We start from the raw sequence: 21,734 nt of genomic DNA, 5'->3' as shown, positions 1-21,734 counted from the left end.
TGCAGGACCTCTTAATGCAAAGAACCGCCTGAGAGCATTTATGCAACTTGATGCATCCATAGATTCAATGACCTCGATGTGCACAGCTCTCGAGCTCATACAGCCAAACATGATTGCCCACCTTTTGCTCTCTGCCTGTCCTCCTCTGGTGCGTCTGGTAGTGACAGACCAGGGTCCAAATACATCAAGCCCCACGTATGTAAAGGGAGGGCAGATTTTGAGACGTTCAGATGGCAGGTCCGCCATGTGCTGCTCTTCAAACTTTCCACGCAGCTTGCGACAGGTTATACATTTGTGAAGTACTGAGTTTATTAGCGACTTGGCTCCTAAGATCCACAGTCCTGCTGCCCTGATTGCTCCCTCTGTCAGATGACGGCCTTGATGTTTTACTTGCTCATGATGATGTCGAATGAGCAGCAAAGATGTGTGGCTTTCTTTAGGGAGAATTATCGGGTTCTTTTCGGCAGTTGATATCTCAGAGTGCTTTAATCTTCCTCCAACACAAATGAAATTGCCCTCCATGATTGGACTGAGTTTACGCAAGCGGCTGTTCTTGGATACAGGTTGGTCAGCTAGCAGTGCTGACAGCTCTTTTGCAAATGCAGCCTTTTGTGTTGCTTTAAGCACAACATTCCTTGCTTGGTCCAGCTCATCTGGAGTACGTGGTAAGTCGCATCTGTGCCAACCCTTGCAGTTGCTGTTTTGGTTTGAGTGTTTGAAGGATTTTGTGACATGAACCAGAAGCGCTACTCCTCTTACTAAAGAGGTGAAGGTGGAGAACCTTTGAAATCTGGTAGATATAAGTCCAGCTTCCTCCAGGTAAGTAGCACATGTTTGGATTTGAGGACGAATTTCTGCATCATTCTCAGGCTCAATTAGCTCAAACACTTTACTTGATTTTGTTTTTTCTGCAGGTGGCTGTCGAAGGAAGGAGGGACCGGTGAACCAGGAAGTCTGCGCCAGGCATGATGCAGGTAAGGATCGCGACGCATGATCTGCTGGATTTTCCTCGGTACGTACATAGTGCCATTGCTCAGGTCTTGAGGACTGTCGGATGCGCTGGACTCTATTGTGAACATACACATAGAATCGCTTTGACTCATTATAAATGTAGCCAAGGACCACTTTGCTGTCTGTAAAGAACCTTATGTCATTTAATTCCAGATCTAGCTCATCCTTAATGAGATCTGCCATCTCAACTGCTAAGACAGCAGCACACAGCTCAAGCCTGGGAATCGTAGGTTCGGACAGGGGTGTTAGTTTCGCCTTGCCCATAACAAATCCTACTTCAACTTGCCCATCTTTCTGAAGCACTTTCAGGTATGCCACAGCACCTATGGCCTTGGTTGATGCATCAGAGAACACACACAATTCTGTATGCACTGCTTCAGTTAGTGAGGTTTTAGTGTATGTACGTGAGACGTGAAGCTTTTCTAGCTCTTGAAGAGAACTTCTCCAGGCCACCCATTTGTTTAGTTTGACCTCCGGAAGGGATGTGTCCCAGTCTGCACTTTCAGAGGTAAGTTCTCTAAGGAGGGCTCTTCCCTGGATCGTGACAGGTGCCAGTAGACCCAGAGGGTCAAAAACACTGTTGACAGTGGAGAGAACTCCACGACGGGTGAATGGTTTGGTAGTGGTGGATGTGGAGTAGGTGAATGTGTCAGTTGAGATCTCCCATAACAGACCCAAACTCCGTTGTGTGGGAGACGTTTCTCCACTCAGATCTAAGTCCTTAATCACTGGAGCACAGTCTTCAGGAGGAAAAGCTTTCATAACAATCTGAGAGTTTGAAGCAAACTTGTGCAAGCGTAGGTTTGACTCAGCTAATGAAGCCTGTGTTCGTTGGAGCAAATCGATAGCCTCTGCTTCAGATGGTACAGACACCACACCATCATCGACGTAGAAATGTCTTTCCACAAACTTTATGGTATCTTCACCATGATCTTTTGCACCTTCTCTGATGGCTCTCCGTAGTCCGTAAATTGCCACGGCAGGTGATGGACGATTGCCGAAGACGTGGACATTCATTCGATACTCAATAATTTCCTTGTTGACATCGTTGTCCTTGTACCATAGGAAACGGAGAAAGTTGCGGTGGTCATCACGCACCAAAAAACAATGAAACATTTGCTGAATATCAGCTAGGATTGCAACCCTCTCTTTCCGAAAACGTAGCAGGACACCAACAAGGGAATTATTCAGGTCAGGGCCAGTGAGGAGCACATCATTGAGAGAGACGCCAGAGTAACAAGCACTGGAATCGAAAACCACTCTGATCTGATTGGGTTTTTGGGGGTGGTAGACCCCAAATGTGGGAAGATACCAGCACTCATCCTCTTCTTTTAGTGGTGGTGCTACCTCAGCATGTCCGTTGGTAAAGATCTTTTCCATGAATTCCACATACTGTTGCTGCATCTCAGGTTTTCTCTTGAGGGTTCGTTGCAGGCTTGAGAATCGATTAATAGCTTGATCCTTGTTGTTTGGCAAGCGTTGGCGTGGTTCTTTGAATGGTAGAGGAGCTACCCAGCTGTTAGATTCATTTCTGAAGACATTTGTGTCCATAATTTTCAAGAAGGTTGTGTCCTCCACAGAAGGGGCAGGTTTATTGTCATGCTCGGTTTTGCAAAACACTGTCTGTCCAAGTGTCATCTCAGTTGCCTTTTTAAACACACTGCTCTGTTGTTTCTCTTTGACCTGCATAAAGCTTGTACAGGGTTGAAAAATTGAGTGACGACCAGTTTCCAGGACACTGGTTTTAAATGTGTTGACTGTGGGCTTGTGTACATTACCCAGGCACACCTCTCCTATTACCACCCATCCCAGGTCCAGACGTTGAGCAAAGGGGGCGTTGTTTGGTCCGTTGACCTGCTGCCTGACCTTGTGTGCTCTAATCACATCTCTTCCTAGCAGCAAAAGTATTTCTGCTTCTGGTTCTAGGTCTGGAATGTACTTGGCAATGTGTCGTAGATGAGGCTGGTGAAGAACTGCATTTGGAGTTGGAATTTCAAACCGATTGTTCATGATTTCATGACACTCAATGAGTGGTGGAAGAGATATGAGAACTCTGCCATCCAGAGACTCAATCTGGAATCCTTCTGCTTTCCTGCCAGATGTTTCTACAGTTCCAGAGCAAGTTCTAAGATTATATGTGAACTGCTCACTCTCCAAATTGAACAGCTCAAAGAATTCTGGTCTGGCTAATGAACGGTTGCTCTGGTCATCCAGAATTACATAGGCTTTTATGGCCATGTCCTTGTTACCCTTTGGGTACAGCTTTACAAGGCAGATTTTTGAACATGAGCGACCCCACTGACCAGGACCACAAACCTCTGTGCAGCTTGTATTTACAGACGTCATATCAGAATTATCCTCTCCCTCCCCGCCGTCCTCTTGTGATGGTGGAAGAGATTTGACTACTTGAGGTGACGGGCCAGGGTGCATGGCTGTATCATGATTAGTGCTGTTGCATTCAAAACATTTCACAAAAGACTTACATTCCTTGGCGTGATGAGAAATTGAGGAACAGCATTTAAAACATATTCCTTTCTCCTTAAGGAAGGCTTTTCTGTCATCAAGGAGTTTGTTTCTGAATGTTCTGCATTTTTTCAATGGGTGTGGTTTATTGTGTAATGGACAGATTTTGTTAGGGTCTTCCTTGACTGCACACACATCTGTTTTGTGAACAGAGATGGGTTTGTTGGTGTGAAAACTTTTCCCAGTGAATTTGTCTGATTTAACAGTTGTCATAGCACTGCTTTGATACATAAAGCTAGGGTCATTTCGCTTCTTCGCCTCATGACACACAAAGCTGCAAAAATAGTCAAATGGAGGAAAACGGCCATGACTCTCTTTATACCATGACCCCGAAGTCACCCATTTGTCCTGAAGCCCATACGGAAGTTTATCTACAATTGGTGCAATCCCACGTGAGGTGTCAAGGTACAATAGGCTTGTGAGATAACCATCTTCTTTAGCACCTTGGATTTCCATAAGCAAATCCCCGAGTTCACGTAATTTGATGTGGTCTTTAGCTGTGATCCTAGGAAAACTGTCCAAACGCTGAAATAGTGACCTTTCAATGATTTCTGGTGCAGCATAGCACTCACGTAGTCTTTCCCATGCCTTATACAATGCAAGATTGGGATTGTTGACATGTACTGAACGGATGCGCCTCACCATTTCACTAGATTCCCTCCCAAGCCATTTTGTCATGAGGTCCAGTTCCTGGGTTGCTGTGAGGTTAACTTCACAAGCTGCACTTGTGAATGAAGAACACCATGATCGATAATTCTCAGGCTTATCGTCAAATTGGTACAGTCCTGAACAAACAAGATCACGTCGTGCTAAATACTGCGCCAAAGGCTCTGCCTGGGGTGGCGTGCTTGTTGGAGGAATGCACTGAGGAATATATGGCTTCGCATGTATGTTCATAAAGGGGTTTGTCCTGTCAACTTCAGATTTTATAATCCCCGTAGATGGACTAGACAGGTTTGCAGCAGGTAAGTGTACAAAATCAGCTTCCTGATACTTTGGCTTGTCATTAATAGACTGTGTATGTGAAGGGTCTTTTAATGGAGGACTCCATGTTATGAAGCTGTTGTGTGAGTCAGCATGAGATGCTGGAGCGTTAGGCAAGGCTGAAAAGCTTGCAGAGGGTAAATGACTTGTAAGGTTTAATTGAGAATTTACATATTCACTTGTGCGTTCAATTTTTACTTTCTCTTCGGATTCTCCTTTTTCAGCTGCAGCATGCATTTCTATTTCAGCATCTTCTAGCACTTGTGCCTCAACAGCAGCTACATCAGCTTCTCGTTGTAGTGTTAACACTTCCAGTTCAGTGTCTAATTTTACTGTTTCTAGCTGATTTTGCGCTTCTCTTCCCTGCTGCAAACCTGTCTAGTGTCTAGTGTCATTAGTTATAGTACAGTGAACCATTTCATTGTCGTTGTTTCATTATATTAGACATTTACAATTAAAAATAAATAAATAAATCAAGTTAAAATTAGTTAAAATTAGAATAATAATAATATTGGAACTCTACCTCTCGACTCTACCTGCGCGACTCCACCGAGCAAAGACACCGACAAAGCACTTGAGTACTTTACTTTGTTGTTTTACTTTACACTTATTTTTTTTGTTGTCAGTGCACTTTTATTATGTGTTTTCTAATTCCTGTTGTTACTAACACTCGCAAAACACGGGAGGTACGCTGCAGGCGTAATCCTCACAACCTTCGTTCAATACATGTATCTACTATTTCACAACTCTCTCTCTCCGTGGGCCTCTGGAATTGTCAATCAGCTGTTAACAAGGCTGATTTTATTACCTCCATAGCTACATATTCTGACTATAATCTCATGGCTCTAACTGAGACCTGGTTGAGGCCGGAGGACACTGCTACACATGCTACTCTTTCTGCTAATTTCTCTTTTTCCCACACTCCTCGTCAGACAGGGAGAGGGGGTGGGACTGGACTACTAATTTCCAAAGAATGGAAATTTACTCTGATACCGTCCCTGCCAACAATCAGCTCCTTTGAATTCCATGCAGTCACCATTATCCACCCCTTCTACATAAATGTGGTTGTCATCTACCGCCCACCAGGTAAATTAGGTCACTTCCTAGATGAACTGGATGTTCTTCTCTCATCTTTTTCTAATTTTGCCACTCCCTTATTGGTGCTAGGTGACTTCAACATTTACGTTGACAAACCGCAAGCTGCAGACTTTCAGACTTTGCTTGCCTCTTTTGACCTAAAAAGAGCACCTACTTCTGCTACCCACAAATCAGGTAATCAGCTAGACCTTATTTACACACGACACTGCTTCACTGATCAAACAATAGTAACTCCACTACAAATATCTGATCATTTCCTTCTGTCTCTCAACATCCACATTACTCCTGAGCCGCCACACACTCCAACACTGGTTACCTTTCGCAGAAACCTACGATCTCTCTCACCCAATAGACTATCCACCATTGTTTCAGACTCTCTTCCTCCATCTCGCAAACTCACTGCACTTGATTCGAACAGTGCCACTAATACACTCTGCTCCACACTAGCATCATGTCTAGACCGATTATGTCCTCTTGCATCCAGGCCAGCCCGTGCCAGTCCTCCTGCACCCTGGCTCTCGGATGCTCTCCGTGAGCATCGCTCAAAACTTCGGGCTGCAGAGAGAATTTGGCGGAAAACTAAAAATCCTGCACATCTCTTAACATACCAAACTCTTCTGTCCTCTTTCTCAGCTGAGGTTACTTCTGCAAAGCAGACGTATTACCGTCTGAAAATCAACAATGCCACTAATCCTCGCCTACTTTTTAAAACATTTTCCTCCCTCCTCTATCCTCCTCCTCCACCCGCATCCTCCACACTTACTACTGATGACTTTGCTACATTCTTCTGCACCAAAACTGCAAAAATCAGTGCTCAATTTGCTGCACCTACAACAAACACGCAAGATACAACACCAACACCACACACACTCACCTCCTTTTCTCAGCTCTCTGAGTCTGAGGTGTCCAAACTTGTGCTATCTAGCCATGCAACCACCTGTCCACTCGATCCCATTCCCTCTCATCTCTTGCAAGCCATCTCTCCTGCAGTCATACCAACACTGACTCACATAATTAACACATCTCTTGACTCTGGTTTATTCCCCACTACATTTAAGCAGGCTAGGGTAACCCCACTGCTAAAGAAACCCAACCTGGACCATACGCTACTTGAAAACTACAGACCAGTATCCCTGCTTCCATTCATGGCCAAGATTCTGGAGAAAGTAGTGTTCAATCAAGTCCTGGACTTTCTTACTCAAAACAATCTCATGGACAACAAGCAATCCGGCTTTAAGAAAGGCCACTCAACTGAGACTGCCCTGCTCTCGGTCGTGGAGGATCTCAGACTGGCTAAAGCAGACTCTAAATCATCAGTCCTCATTTTGCTGGACTTGTCAGCTGCTTTTGACACTGTCAACCACCAGATCCTGCTATCTACGCTTGAGTCACTGGGCGTTGCGGGCACTGTTATACAATGGTTTAGATCTTACCTCTCTGACAGGTCATTCAGGGTGTCTTGGAGGGGAGAGGTGTCCAACCTACAGCATCTAAACACTGGGGTACCTCAAGGCTCTGTTCTTGGGCCACTTCTCTTCTCCATCTACACATCATCTCTAGGACCAGTCATCCAGAGACATGGATTCTCCTACCACTGCTATGCTGATGACACCCAGCTATACCTCTCTTTTCATCCTGATGATCCCTCGGTTCCAGCTCGTATCTCAGCCTGCCTGTTGGATATTTCACACTGGATGAAAGATCATCATCTTCAGCTGAACCTCGCAAAAACGGAAATGCTTGTAGTTTCTGCCAACCCGACTCTACACCATAACTTTTCAATCCAGATGGATGGGGCAACCATTACTGCATCCAAAATGGTGAAAAGCCTTGGAGTAACGATTGATGACCAACTAAACTTCTCTGACCACATTTCTAGAACTGCTCGATCGTGCAGATTTGCACTCTATAACATCAGAAAGATCCGACCCTTCTTATCTGAACATGCAGCTCAACTCCTTGTTCAAGCTCTTGTTCTCTCCAAACTGGATTACTGCAACTCTCTACTAGCTGGGCTTCCAGCTAACTCTATCAAGCCTCTTCAACTGCTCCAGAATGCAGCAGCACGAGTTGTCTTCAATGAACCTAAACGAGCACATGTCACTCCACTGCTAGTCCGTTTGCACTGGCTGCCAGTTGCTGCTCGCATCAAATTCAAAACTCTGATGTTTGCCTACAAAGTGACTTCTGGCCTAGCACCTTCTTATCTGCACTCACTTCTGCAGATCTATGTGCCCTCCAGAAACTTGCGTTCTGTGAATGAACGTCGCCTCGTGGTTCCATCCCAAAGAGGGAAAAAATCACTTTCGCGAACGCTCACGCTCAATCTGCCCAGTTGGTGGAATGAACTCCCTAACTGCATCAGAACAGCAGAGTCACTCGCTATTTTCAAGAAACGACTAAAAACTCAACTATTTAGTCTCCACTTCACTTCCTAAGCTGCAATTGCCTCTTTGAATATCACACTAATTGTACAAAAAAAAAAAAAAAAAAAAAAAAAAAAAAAAAACTACTAACACTTCCCTTCTTAGACTTTACAGACCTGAAACTTGCCTTTAGTACTTATTCATTGTTGCTCTTGGTTGTGTAAATTGCTTCCTTGTCCTCATTTGTAAGTCGCTTTGGATAAAAGCGTCTGCTAAATGACTAAATGTAAATGTAATGTAAAATGGAATAATAAAACTTGGATAGTCAGTAAATGATACGGTTTGTTTGTTTGTTTTCAAATTGACGTATTCTTTTTCCGTTTATTTATTTATTTTTAATTGTAAATGTCTAATATAATGAAACAACGACAATGAAATGGTTTTTGTTTTGTATAGTTTTGTATTTTATGGTAAAAAAATCTTAAGTTAAAAACTCAGGTATGAATTAAGGTGTTAAGGTAAAAATTAGCAGAAAGATTTATTAAAAGTTTTAAAATATTAAAAGTATAAAATTCTACCTTTTAAATTGAGCAAAGCAATAAGAACACAATGTTAAAAAAGAAAACCTTGTGGCAAAACAGCATGAACAAAACTAAAAGCATGTACAACTAAAAACTCAAGCTACATTTTGGGGTCTGGTTTGTTACGTGAGAAAAAAATGTACTTGTGCAGAGAGTCAGAGAACAGAAGAGTGGTAAACAAGTTTATCTCAATTACAAAATGGTTCACTTATGTTTGTTAAACAAAACCTACTTTACAGTACCTAATGTGTTTTGGTGAAATCTCAAAATGAAATATATGGTAAAAATCAAGTAAAAATAATTAACATGTTTTAAAATTTACTAATGCTATGCTTGTCATATTTCGTTAAGCTTTCAAACTAATATGTTAACCTACTGCAAGTAGCTGTAGAAAAAATGAAGTGGATTTTTTAAGACCATTTTAAGACCAATACGACAACAAGCAGTTGTCATAATATATTTGTATCAGATGAAAACAAACAAACAAACAAACAAACAAACCGTATCATTTACTTTTACATGTTGATGCATCATTGTGTTTGTAACTTTTGTATACAAAAAGACAATCTAAAAGAATCCTACACACTTTTACTTTCAAACTATTGTCAAAGCTAATAGTTTAGCCATCTGAAAACTGTACCAACAAATAAAAACAGGATCGCTTAAAAAAAAGCTGTAATATTGCGCTTATAATAAAAAAAAATGTCACTAAAGTTGAGAAGAGAAATCGTAGTAAAGACTTAGTGCACACTATGTAGAAACACTTTTTTAGAAACACAAAAATGTAAAAGACTATTATGAAGAATAATCATAGTCCAGTGTAACATCATAGATTTAAAAAAAACTTACATGTTTAAAACACGCTGGTGGCTCAGTGATGAAAAACTTACAAACAATTCTATAATTTTATGCAAAAGTAGATATTTTGTGTTAAAAAGTGCAAAAAGAACTATTGCATGAGTTAAGTCAAAGTATTTGATATGTATATAAAAAGAGTGATACTAAAACATACTTAAATGTTGTGGGTGTTTTCTTCAGAGATAATCGTTTAAATGGATGTTTGTCAAAACAAAAGTTCAGTCAAACAAGTTATTCAATAGTGTTTGTAAATAAAATGTGTTCATCGTACTTTTGCAATAATTAGTGTGAACAATTATGTTGACAGTGCACAGAGTAACAATCAACTACAAACCAAGTTAAAACAAATAAATTCATTATAAAATATGTATTTACAAACAAATTGTTTATACATTAGATTTTATGTTTTGTGCATGTAGTAAACATCATTTTTGTTGTTTTACTCTCATTCTTAGTGACTTGGGCTAATGAATTTTACAAAGACGTGTACAAATATAAGTGAAGTTTCATAAACTAATTTCGAGAGGAGCACGTGATATGATTGTGCACCACTGGCCACTCATCCGTAATCAGTAATAATCCAATCAGAATGATCCTAGCTTAGTATAAATGGATCACTTTCTCCTCATTGCACTATCTTCATTTTGGAAGAATCCCCCCTTCCACCCCATCTCCTCCTTTTTCTCCCCTTCTAAAGGGGGAGCGATCGAGACCTACCTGATCTCGGTTCTCCTGATATGCTTCTAGACCGGGCGGGAGCCCTGGGCTCAAATATCTCCGAGCTCAGGGTTCTCTCCCGGGACAGCATGCCAAACCTGCTATAAGTGCTAAGCATATCTAAGTGGGAACTCTTGAAATATTATGTTTGAAATGTATCTTTACCAAAAAGTTCATGTATTGTTGATGTTCTTAAAATTCTAACAGAGATGGTACAAAATCTATTTGAATTGATTTAAACAGACAAAAAATGTCAATTTGACCCTCTTTCTCTCTAGAGGTTTATAGAAAACTTTAAAAACATCTTTAAAACTTTAAAACATCTTTAAACCATACAGCTTTTTAATGCTTTGTTAAATGTTGAAAACATACATTGATGCAAATGTAAAATGCATGATGAGGCAACAAATTATGATAAGTGGATTTACATTCTGAATGCATCTAGAAATTACATTTTGTTGTATGTTAAACCTAAATCCTGTATAAGGAACGTGTGATTTTTTTAATGTGGTTTTTGTCCAAGAGCAGAATGTTTGTCATTTTAGTTTTATTTTTACACTTTTTTTAGTTATGAGCTTTCAAACTGATTTTAGCATGTCTGAAATTTTGAAAACATTTGTAATAATATAAATGTAAATGTTTCATTAGGCTGTTTAAGTATCACTTACCACAGCTGTAATCATGTTATGGAATATCATGACAGCCAACATTTTTACATTCTACAGCCAATATGTTTTTTGTTTGTTTCAAGGATTTTCACATTTCTGTGATTTGTTATGTGCGGTTATAAATGTATTTACCAGTTAAAACGTGTGCGCGTGTGTGTGTGTGTGTGTGTGTGTGTGTGTGTGTGTGTGTGTGTGTGTGTGTGTGTGTGTGTGTGTGCGCGTGTGCGTGTGTGTGTGTGTGTGTGTGTGTTTGTGAAAATAATAATAGTTAAAAGTATATTATATTAGTATTATGTGGTTTACTGTTTACTAATTTTAGATTTGTGTAATTGTTTTTTATAATGCATATTATCAGTGAAGTGGTAACATAGTTTGTATTTACATTAGACAAAGGAACTAGGAACTTGACTTACTTAAAGTCATTAACTATACTTAGCATTTAACACACTTTATCAATAAAACACCATTTAACTTTATAACAATATTTTGTTTATTTCTAATCAGAAATGTTTACCCCCAATCAGATTTTATTTAGAATTACCAAGTGATCAGGAAATAACATTTAAAGGAAAAAAGTACCCATAGATAATTTGTATATTATTGAGTTTTGTTTTTTTTTTGTGCTGAACCTTTTCTGACCTCCACCACATAGGTCTTAGGTAGAGGTGCAGGACACCCTGTTGTAAAACACCCAACATTCCTGTTTAAATTAGGTTTGGAGAATCTGGTTAAAATCTGGAAAACTTTAGTTAAAAAGAAAAGTTAGTTTTATACTGTTTTTAAATAATATCTCTTGCTATGAAATTGTTTTACTTAGTTCATTTTTTATTCTAAAAACTTTTTCGTTCTTCATTTTATAGATGTCCTGTGTTTTTAATAGTTTAACAATAAGTTAAGGTTTTTGCCTTTTTGTTCCAAAAACACTAAATCGCACTTGTACTATTTAAACATAAACTTGTTTATCGTTTTAGAAAATCTCTTGCTATGAAATTGTCTTAACTTAGTGCATTTTTTTATTTTGTGTGAATAAATTACATTGATTTATATTATTTATATAATTTGTGACAAATAATTAAAATAAGTCAAATAATGATCTTACTGTGTTTTAGTAACTTTGTCATCCTGTTAAGCAAAGAACATTTGAAAATAATCATTTTAAACCAAGTACATGGTAATGTTAGTTTTGAAACATATGCTTATTTATTAAAAGTTTTATCATTTTTGTTTTAGACTTTAATTCTTTCAACATTGTTTAAACATATAACATGGTTTATATTTGAACATTCCTGTCCCTTTAGGTAGAGGTGCAGGACACCCTGTTGTAAAACACCCCAACATTCTTGTTTAAATTAGGTTTGGGGAATCTGGTTAAATGCTGGAAAACTTTAGTTAAAAAAAAAGAAGTTACTTTTATTCTGTTTTAAAATAATATCTCTTGCTATGAAGTTTTTTAACTTAGTTCATTTTTTATTCTAAAAACTTCTTTTTGTTCTTCATTTTATAGATGTCCTGTTTTTAATAGTTTAAGAATAAGTTAAGGTTTTCGCCTTTCTGTTCCAAAAACACTAAATCGTATGTTTAAACAAACTTGTTTCTCATTTTAGAAAATCTCTTGCTATTAAATTGTCTTAACTTAGTGCATTTTTATTTTGTGTGAATAAATTACATTGATTTATATTATTTATATAATTTGTGACAAATAATTAAAATAAGTCAAATAATGATCTTACTGTGTTTTAGTAACTTTGTCATCCTGTTAGTAAAAGAACATGTGTCAAGTCAAGTACATGGTAATGTTAGTTTTGAAACATATGCTTATATATTAAAAGTTTCATCAAATTTTGTTTTAGATTTTAATTCTTTCAACATTGTTTAAACATATAACATGGCTTATATTTGAACATTCCTGTCCCTTTTGATTTTAGGGGGAAGGTTTATGGGTGTGGCTAGTGTCAGATCTCATTTCATTCAGTTTTTCATCTGCAAAGAGTGAGGACACTAACATTTGGTCTCTGTGTAAGATAACTCTCTATTTTTCTTTAACAAAAAACTTGCATTTGCAACAAAGTCTGTTGAGGTTAACACCTAACACCTAACAACCTTAACAAGGTTTTAATGTTAAACATTTAAACTATATTGTTCTAATCATTATATCTTTCTTCTAAAACACTATAAGTTACACTTTAAAAGTTTTTTATTAGTTTTTTTATTGTGTAGTTAAAATAATTTTATTTTGAAAAAGCCTCTTTTTAGAAAATATTCTGCAATACCTCTGAAAAGGTTTAACACTACTTAAATAAAAAGGATTTTGTCAGACACTAATGCGCAATAAGACTAAGGCTGTATTACTTTTTAAGAATGCCTTATCAATTTCTAAATATTCCTAAATACTTTTTTAACTGAAAAACACCTGAAACTTATTTGTTCAGTTTAAAAACTAACATATAGTTTATCTTTTCAGAAAAATCTTGTGATATCTCTGACATGGTTGAACACTTCTTAAAACGCATTTTAAACACAAAACTTGTTTTGTCGTATAAACTAATGTTAAATGTGTAATTAGACTTTTGTTAAAGGTTGTTAGACTTTAAAAACAGTTTAACAATATTGAATACTTTGTACTTTGTGCATTTTTACTGGGAAAAAAACACTAAATTGTAATTATTCTTAATTATTATTATTTTAACATTTGTATTTTATTGTTTTTAATAGTTTAACAATAAGTTAAGGTTTTTGCCTTTTTGTTCCAAAAACACCAAATCTTATGTGTATTGTTTAAAAATAAACTTGTTTCTCTTTTTAGAAGATCTCTTGTTTTTTATTAAATGTTTGACTCATTTTAAATATATATACATCTTTTTAATGGTTTAACAATACCTTTTTTTCTAAAGAAAAAACACTAAATCGTATTTGTATTGTTTAAAAATAAAATTGTTTCTCTTTTTAGAAAATCTTTTGTCTTTCTTATTAAATGTTAACTCATTTTAACTATATATACATTTTTACTGGTTTAACAATACATTTTGTTCTAAAAAACACTAAATCGTATTTGTACTGTTTAAAAAATACACTTGTTTCTCTTTTTTAGAAAATCTTGTTATAAATTGTTTAACAGTAATAGTACATTATTACTTTAAAAACATTTTTGTTTTGTCAAAAACATTAATTTTAACTCATTTTAACTATAGATACATCTTTTTAATGGTTTAACAATACCTTTTGTTCTAAAGAAACAAACCAAAAACATTAAATCGTATCTGTAGCCTACTGTTAAAAATAACCATACTTTAACATTGTTTCTCTTTTTATATCGCTTGAAATTGTTTAACAGTCTTAAAATACTTGGTAGATTTTTACTTTACAAACTATTTTAACCAGTTAGACTACAGACGTATTGTTTTTTTATGGTTTCATGGTTTTTATGATGTAAATTAAATTACTTTGTTCCATTTTGCATTGAAATCAACGTAAAACATTTTTACTACAAGACTAAAAGAATACAGTACATTAGCCTAATGGCTTTGTGTCTAAGTATGTGTGATGAACAACTTTTCCTGAATAAAAACAACTTTGTCTCTTTACAAATACATTGTTTAACACTTTGAAAACGCCAAAACGTCATTTTGAAAAAAGATACCTTTTTCGGATTAAAACGCCCAGTGCTCCGTGTCACTGAAATGAAAGAAAAACGGAGAGATCTGAAATCCGAGCCTTGGCGGCCAACATATGATAGGGCTATTTGATTGGGGCTGTTTCTCAATATCAAAGGTACACAAGTCTGCCCCGGTGGTGCATCCTTTCCTTTGAGTTCAGATTTTTTTCTCCAAGTTTCAGAAAGTTTGAATGAGAGAACGAACTCTTGAGGAGGCGATGATACCGGATAAATCTTCAAATGGGTAAAAGTGTAAAGTGTATAATAAAGTCATTCGCATCAAGTCAACGATCGTTGGTTCAATATCTTAACAAAATAATTTATCTTAATAAAATAAGACTGCCTCTTTTAATGATATTAACAGCTTAAACATATCGACTTCAAAAATGTTATGGCATCGTGCACATTTATACCGTCATCTTCAATGTAATGTTTATAACATTTTGTATTCATTGACAAAATATGAAACATTGTGGTTTTGACAATATGTGTTTAGTTTCACTAGACAACAGAGTGCGTGTGCGCGTGTGCGTGCGTGTGTGCGTTGCCTGTGTATGTCCGTCTAAGAGTGAATAGGGAGACTAACTTTTTTAAACTGTTTACAAAATAAATAATATTTCATTCTATCAAAACAAATAACAATGTTAAATGAAAATAACACATACTTATTTAAATAATAAATAAAAAACATACAAACAATCAAATATCTTATAACAATATCATAGTATATTGTTTTTATCACATAAATTCAAATGATCATAGTTATCGGATTATTTTCAGACATAGGCCTATTATTTTCGTAAAACTTAGTAAACAAGTATTTGTGAAAAACATTTATTTGTTTAAAATGTTTTATTAACTAGTTAAATTGTTTTAAAACATTTTGTATTTTTATTTTCAGCATTGGTTTCAACCTAGAACCAACCCCCTTTCTGCCTTTTCGTGATTGGCTGGCCGAATCTGGGGGGTGTGGTTAAAGGCGGAGTTGGAGGCGGGGTTACGTGTGTCTCATTGTTTCTCATGTTTTAGTCATTCTGTATTTGACATCAGGAGAGAGTGGTCACATTTTTGACTGCTCCCCCAGAGCAGTAAAAACAGAGGCGGAGTTTGGTGGGGCGGTGTCTTAGACTCAGTTTTGTCATCATTTCTTCTCTAACAGGCAACAAGTGAGGATCTAAGTCCGGATATTCCGTAAGTAACCAAGTAACCACTTTTTTTCCTAACTTACATCGTTTTCTTAACGTATACTTACTTTTTTAAAAAACATTTCACAAGCAGTACTTAGGCTACAAGCTGTCGTTTTGTTTAAAACTATTCGACTCATTTTTAAAACTTAAAATGTGTTTTCATTACGTTTAAGAATTTATTTATTTATTTTCTTTATTTAATTATTTTCTTAACTTTAAAAAAAATAATAATTTTTTTTACTTGTTTCAAACTGTTTAAAGTCTACCTCAAATCTGGCTGTGTAAGTTAAGGGTCTATGTATGCGCGCGCGTACACGGAGTTTTCACACTCGCTTTTTGACAGCTTTTTCTTCTCCGGAGGGAGAGACACGGAATAAACACGGATTTCGCTCCCCCGAGTCTCCGTAAGATACATCTCCGTTTCTTCTTTAACAAATACTCTTACTAACATTATTTACTCTACTAACAGTTTAATTCTAACATCGTTTTGTTTTTTGTTTTTTAAATAATACGTTTTAACACTTTTTTTTTTACTGAACTAAACAAGAAAGAAAGAAAAACGAAACAAACTGTCGGATTTTTAACATGTCAAAAAACTTTCATGTGAAAATGTACACCTTTTCTTGAAATAAAAGCAACCTTTTCCCCCTCTTTCAAAACATATACACATTTAAATGTTTAAAGCACATAACTGCCCAATACACACACGCAAAACCCGTCACAATGTCAATAATAACAACGCCTTTTTCCCCCGCTACGATATCAATTTGTATTTTGATATCAAAAACATCCCTATTTTTTTATGAGGGTAATAATCATCAATCATCTTGACACAAAGTGCCCGGAAACCTTTCTTAGGTCAGAAACATATATGTCCCATGTATGTCAGAAACATACATGTCCATATATGTAAAACACATATATGTCCCATATATGTCAGAAACACATATGTTAAGATATAGGTCAGAAACATATATGTCCACATATAGGTCAGAAACATATATGTCCCATGTATGTCAGAAACACATATGTTAAGATAGGTCAGAAAAATATATGTCCAGATATATGTCAGAATCATATATGTCCCATATCTGGCAGAAAAATATATGTCCACATATATGTCAGAAAAATATATGTTCACATATATGCCAGAAACATATATGTCCAGATATAGGTCAGAAACATATAGGTCCATATATGTAAAACACATTTATGTCCCATATATTTCAGAAACATATGTGCCTATATGAAAAGTATATATGTCCCATATATGCCAAACTTATATGACCTCATATATGTCAGAAACATAGATATTTCTGACATACTGTATATGAGCCATATGTGTAATCTGCGAGAGTAGTGTTTCGATGTGACCTGGTTATGTTGTGGTTCTGTGACTGCTGGTGTTGGTTGCTGTTTGGTTAAACCATTATGACAGTTAAATGAATAACTCAAAAGATAACTTAAAGTTAAAGGATACTTTCAATTTCAATAAGTAAATTAATTAAATAATAATCTAATATTTTAGCGGTTGTTTGTGCGTTTGGGTGGGTTTTGGACAGCTTCTGGGCTGGAAAAAGTCAGCTATATCTGGCAACACTGTACATTAATTAGCATGGCTGCAAATGCAACAGAATCAGCCAAAAGACATTTTTTAATCCATTGTCCCTGTCCCTATCAATTAGTGGGCAGCGGAAACCGCTCCTGTCTCCTGTATGAAGCTTAAAGTGCTATTAATAGTTGCTAAAACATGCCTTTTAGACCAGCAAACTAGTAATTCGTCCCTTGTTTATTTATTTATTTCTCAGTTCAATAGTCTGACCAACAGTGCAATGTCATTCCTTGACCATAATTGAGTGCAATAATCAATTGACTCATTAATGTCATGTGTAAAAATTCTTGAATGATCCACCATCTGTTACCGATGATACAATTTTAAAAATGATGCATTAGTACAATGGTTTATTCTTGTGAATTCCATCGTTAAACAGTAACTTGCCTAATTACCCTAACCTGCCTAGTTAACCTAAATAAACTAGTTACACCTTTAAATGTCACTTTAAGTTGTATAGAAGTGTCTTGAAAAATATCTAGTAAAATATTATTTATTGTCATTATGACAAAAATAAAATAAATCAGCTATTAGAGACAAGTTATTAAAAAAAACTATTCTGTTTAGAAATGTGCTGAAGAAATCTTCTCACCGTTAAACAGAAATTGGGAAAGAAAAAAATAGGATGCTAATAATTCAGGGGGGCTATGGACAATGGACAATGACCATGTTTCATTTAAAATTAAATTTAAACAAAAGTTGGTAAACTTATCGTTTAAATAAACATATATTCATACCTGCAAAAAAAGTCAGGGAACAAATTATTTTTTTAATACAGGTTTAATAAATATTGAAATTGAATATTGAAAGCAAGATCACATTTTACAGAGCACTCACAGTCGCATTTATTGCTGACTCTGAGAAAGTACCTTTAAAAGGAAAATATTTTATCTAAATGGTCAATATTAATACCTCAAATGTAATATATAAAAATTTAGAGGTATATTTTTGGTACTATTATGTATCTTTGAGTTACCAATATGAACCATTCACTGCTTATACTACAAGCAATACAATGAGGTTCCATAAATTTAAATAAAATGTTGCCAACAGCTGCCATTTTGCTCCTCATTGTATACAACAAAGGGTCTTAGTAAAAAGTCCCTATGGTAAATGTCATGATTATCAAAAATAATTTGGTATTGGGTTTTTAAGGCATGTATTTGAGTCATTTTCCTATGGTTACTAAAATGTTCTAAATGTTTGCTAGGGCATGGACGGGCAGTTACTGATTAGTAAGTCTAAGATAAGTCTACTAGTATTAGCAAAGTTTAAGTCATTTCACTCTGCGGCCATCTTTAAAACGCCTATTGTGCAGTATGTCCAGGCATTCTGTCTGAAAGAAAAAGCATAAAATCCTCCAAAACTTTTTGCCAAGCTTAAGATTACTTTACAAATTTGGAATCACCAATAAAAGTAAAACAATGTCTCACAAGTTTTGTTTTCTAATAATTTGAATCTAATAAAATCGATGTGTTCTCTCCCCACTGCTCTACCCCCTGTACACCAACGACTGCACAGCAAAAGACCCCTCCATCAAGCTCCTGAAGTTTGCGGACAACACTAATGTAATCGGCCTCATCCAGAATGGTGACGAGTATGCATACAGACAAGAGGTGGAGCATCTGGCTTTATGGTGCAGATACAACATCCTGGAGCTGAACACGCTCAAAACATAGAGGACTTCAGGAGAACACCCCCCACACACACCCAGCACCTTATAACCTGTATATTTATAACAAATTACATACAATTCAACATCCCAATCTTTTTTGACTCGCTGCATCTCTGTTTAATGTTTATAGTCTTTTTTTATATTTATTTTCGTGTAGTCACTGGTCACTTTATGTACACTTTTTAAAGCTTCTGTAGCCAAAACAAATCCTTTGTGTGTGAAGCACACTTGGCAATAAAACTGATTCTGATTCTTTCAAGTAGCCCAAGCTGATGCGCATACGCAAACACTGGGAGAACATGCAAACTCCACACAGAAATGCCAACTGGACCAGCCAGGACTCAAACCAGCAACCTTCTTGCTGTGAGGCGACAGTGCTAACCACTGAGCCACGTGTCCCGCCAGCTACAGATATTCTTTACAATATTATCAGTGAAGTCAAACTGTTTAATACTATAGATCCTAATGTTTGAACTCATCTGAGGAATTCATTGAGACTTGTTATGAGTACAGGAAAATCCTTGCCACAGTTAACATTAATGAACATTCATTTTCTTTTCGGCTTAGTTCCTTTATTAATCCGGGTTCACCACAGCGAAAGGAACCGCAAACTTATTCAACACGTTTTTACACAGTGGATGCCCTACCAGCCGCAACTCATCTCTGGAAAACATCCACACACACACTTATTCACTCATACACTACGACAATTTAGCCTACCCAATTCACCTGTACCGCATGTCTTTGGACTGTGGGGGTAACCGGAGCACCCGGAGGAAACCCATGCGAACGTAGGGAGAACATGCAAACTCCACAGAGAAATGCCAACTGACCCAGCCGAGGCTCGAACCAATGACCTTCTTGCTGTGAGGCGACAGCACTACCTACTGCTCCACTGTGTCGCCCATTAATGAACATTTTCCGCTCAAAATGAATTGGTTAAAAGCTAGACCCAATTTAACAAGGTGGACTCGGTTTGGCAGCCATTTTGAACCTCATTCAGCTCTAACAAGTTAATGAATTCATGTACCTTGACTTCTTAGTTGAGGAAAAACTTAATGGCATAATCCACAGTAGAATTAGAAAAGCTTCCGCTGCTTTTGGATTACTTGAATGGTGCCTGAGGAAGAAGCAGAGGAGCGTGGTCATTTTGATTCATTTATTTTTTTAGATGTTCATTTTACCAGTACTGCTATAAAGGATCTAAGTTGTGGACACAAACACAGTTACAACTCACAGGCAGCTCTTTATGTGAGTGGCTTCAAAATAACACTGTTATAGACTGAGGCAAAGACTGCAAACAATTAATGTTGCATCTTCTCCTCTTTTACTGTACAGCTGGAGACAAAGTCCCACCCTATCTTCCAGAGACCTAATCATGTAATCTTGAAGCCACACCCCATTTTACATCAATAGATAATAAACTAAAAGCAAACACATGCAAGGTTCATTCATTCATTTTCTTTTATTAATCAGGGGTCGCCACAGTGGAATGAACCACTAAGTTATCCAGCATGTGTTTTACACAGCGGTACCCTTCTAGCTGCAACCCAACACTGGGAAACACCCATACACACACACACTCATTCGCACACATACACTACGGCCAATTTAGCTTATCCAACTTTTATCTTAACATTTATTGAGTTCATTCTCAATTTTATTTAAAGATTTTTTTTTCTCAAAACACAATTACTGTATTTTCCCTTTATTCTCAACAACTTATGTAAGTTATTTTTTTAAATTAAATTATATTTAACTTGCGTAATAATATTTTGTAATTTTTATTATTTGCCACCAATCCTCTTCTGTAGAAAATCAACCAACAGTCGAAGATGAAATTCAAAGCAGAGGCCACATTGGCTTGGCTACATTCTCTGAACTGAACCATAAACTGCAGTGTTGTGTCTTGCAAGTAAAAATATTTAAAAACTCAACAATCAATCCCAGAAATCCAGAGCAACATAATCACTCTGACGATGATGTGACAGCCATAACACAACATGAGCTCTGAGGTTACGTTCCTGATACTTTCATGTAGCAATAGGGTTAAACCTTGGCAACAGAATCACCCAAAACAACCTTTGCAGAGCCAGTCTGTTTATAAGAAGAGAAATAACTTCGAGGAAATCAGGGGCGTGAGTGTGCTCTAATATCTCAGATATGAGGAAATGTCTGATGAATTTCATAATCATTTTCATCCGTGTTATTATTATGATGATCTAAATCAGAACTCATACAGTATTCTCATATTACTACAGTTGCATATTTATGTACAGTGATTACATTTCTTTTGTTATTTGTATCAATCTGCTCCCACATGTTTGTACTTCTACTGTTACATACAGCTGTTTTGGTAAGCGGTGTGGTATCAAAAACACAAAAACATGTAAAATCTGAAGAAATATGGGAAGGCAAAATACACAGAAGCATATTACGACTCTAAAGAGCTACTGAAATTGTAATCCAAAAGCTTGTTGCAGACAACTGCTTTTACATTAAACATTATACTGACACTTTTTTTTTTCCATAGAACTTGTGTTCTACTTCTATACTGTCTTTCTTTTTGTTATTATTACAAATTATTATTTTGACTTTGTTTGTTATAATATAACTATACATTAAAATGTTATTTTTCAGTTGTTTTCAATTGAAATTCCCAAGGCATAAAAGAAAAACAAAAACAATACAATAAACATTTACAGATCACAATGATGTGCAAAACACATGTGAAATTTAATATTTCATAGATTTAACGTTACATGCAGATAAGAGTAAAATACTGTATTTGTTTATGATTTG

At 36.4% G+C, this 21,734-nt stretch overlaps 2 long non-coding RNA genes across 3 annotated transcripts in view; both read right to left on the bottom strand.

The window, feature by feature from the left end:
* Nucleotides 1–21,734, bottom strand: part of LOC101883647 (uncharacterized) — a 713,507-nt gene that overhangs the window by 454,843 nt on the left and 236,930 nt on the right. The gene's annotated exons all lie outside the window — the stretch shown is intronic.
* The window catches only part of LOC108179599 (uncharacterized), a gene marked incomplete at its 5' end in the record, with an annotated part of 86,400 nt that overhangs the window by 41,148 nt on the left and 23,518 nt on the right, over nucleotides 1–21,734 (bottom strand).

The sequence above is a fragment of the Danio rerio genome, chromosome 16 (genome assembly GCF_052040795.2).
Source record: "Danio rerio strain M-AB ecotype USA chromosome 16, GRCz13ab, whole genome shotgun sequence".
Classification (NCBI taxonomy): Eukaryota; Metazoa; Chordata; class Actinopteri; order Cypriniformes; family Danionidae; genus Danio; species Danio rerio.
The sequence above is the reverse complement of the archived record's forward strand: the minus strand, read 5'-3'. Positions and strand labels throughout refer to the sequence as shown.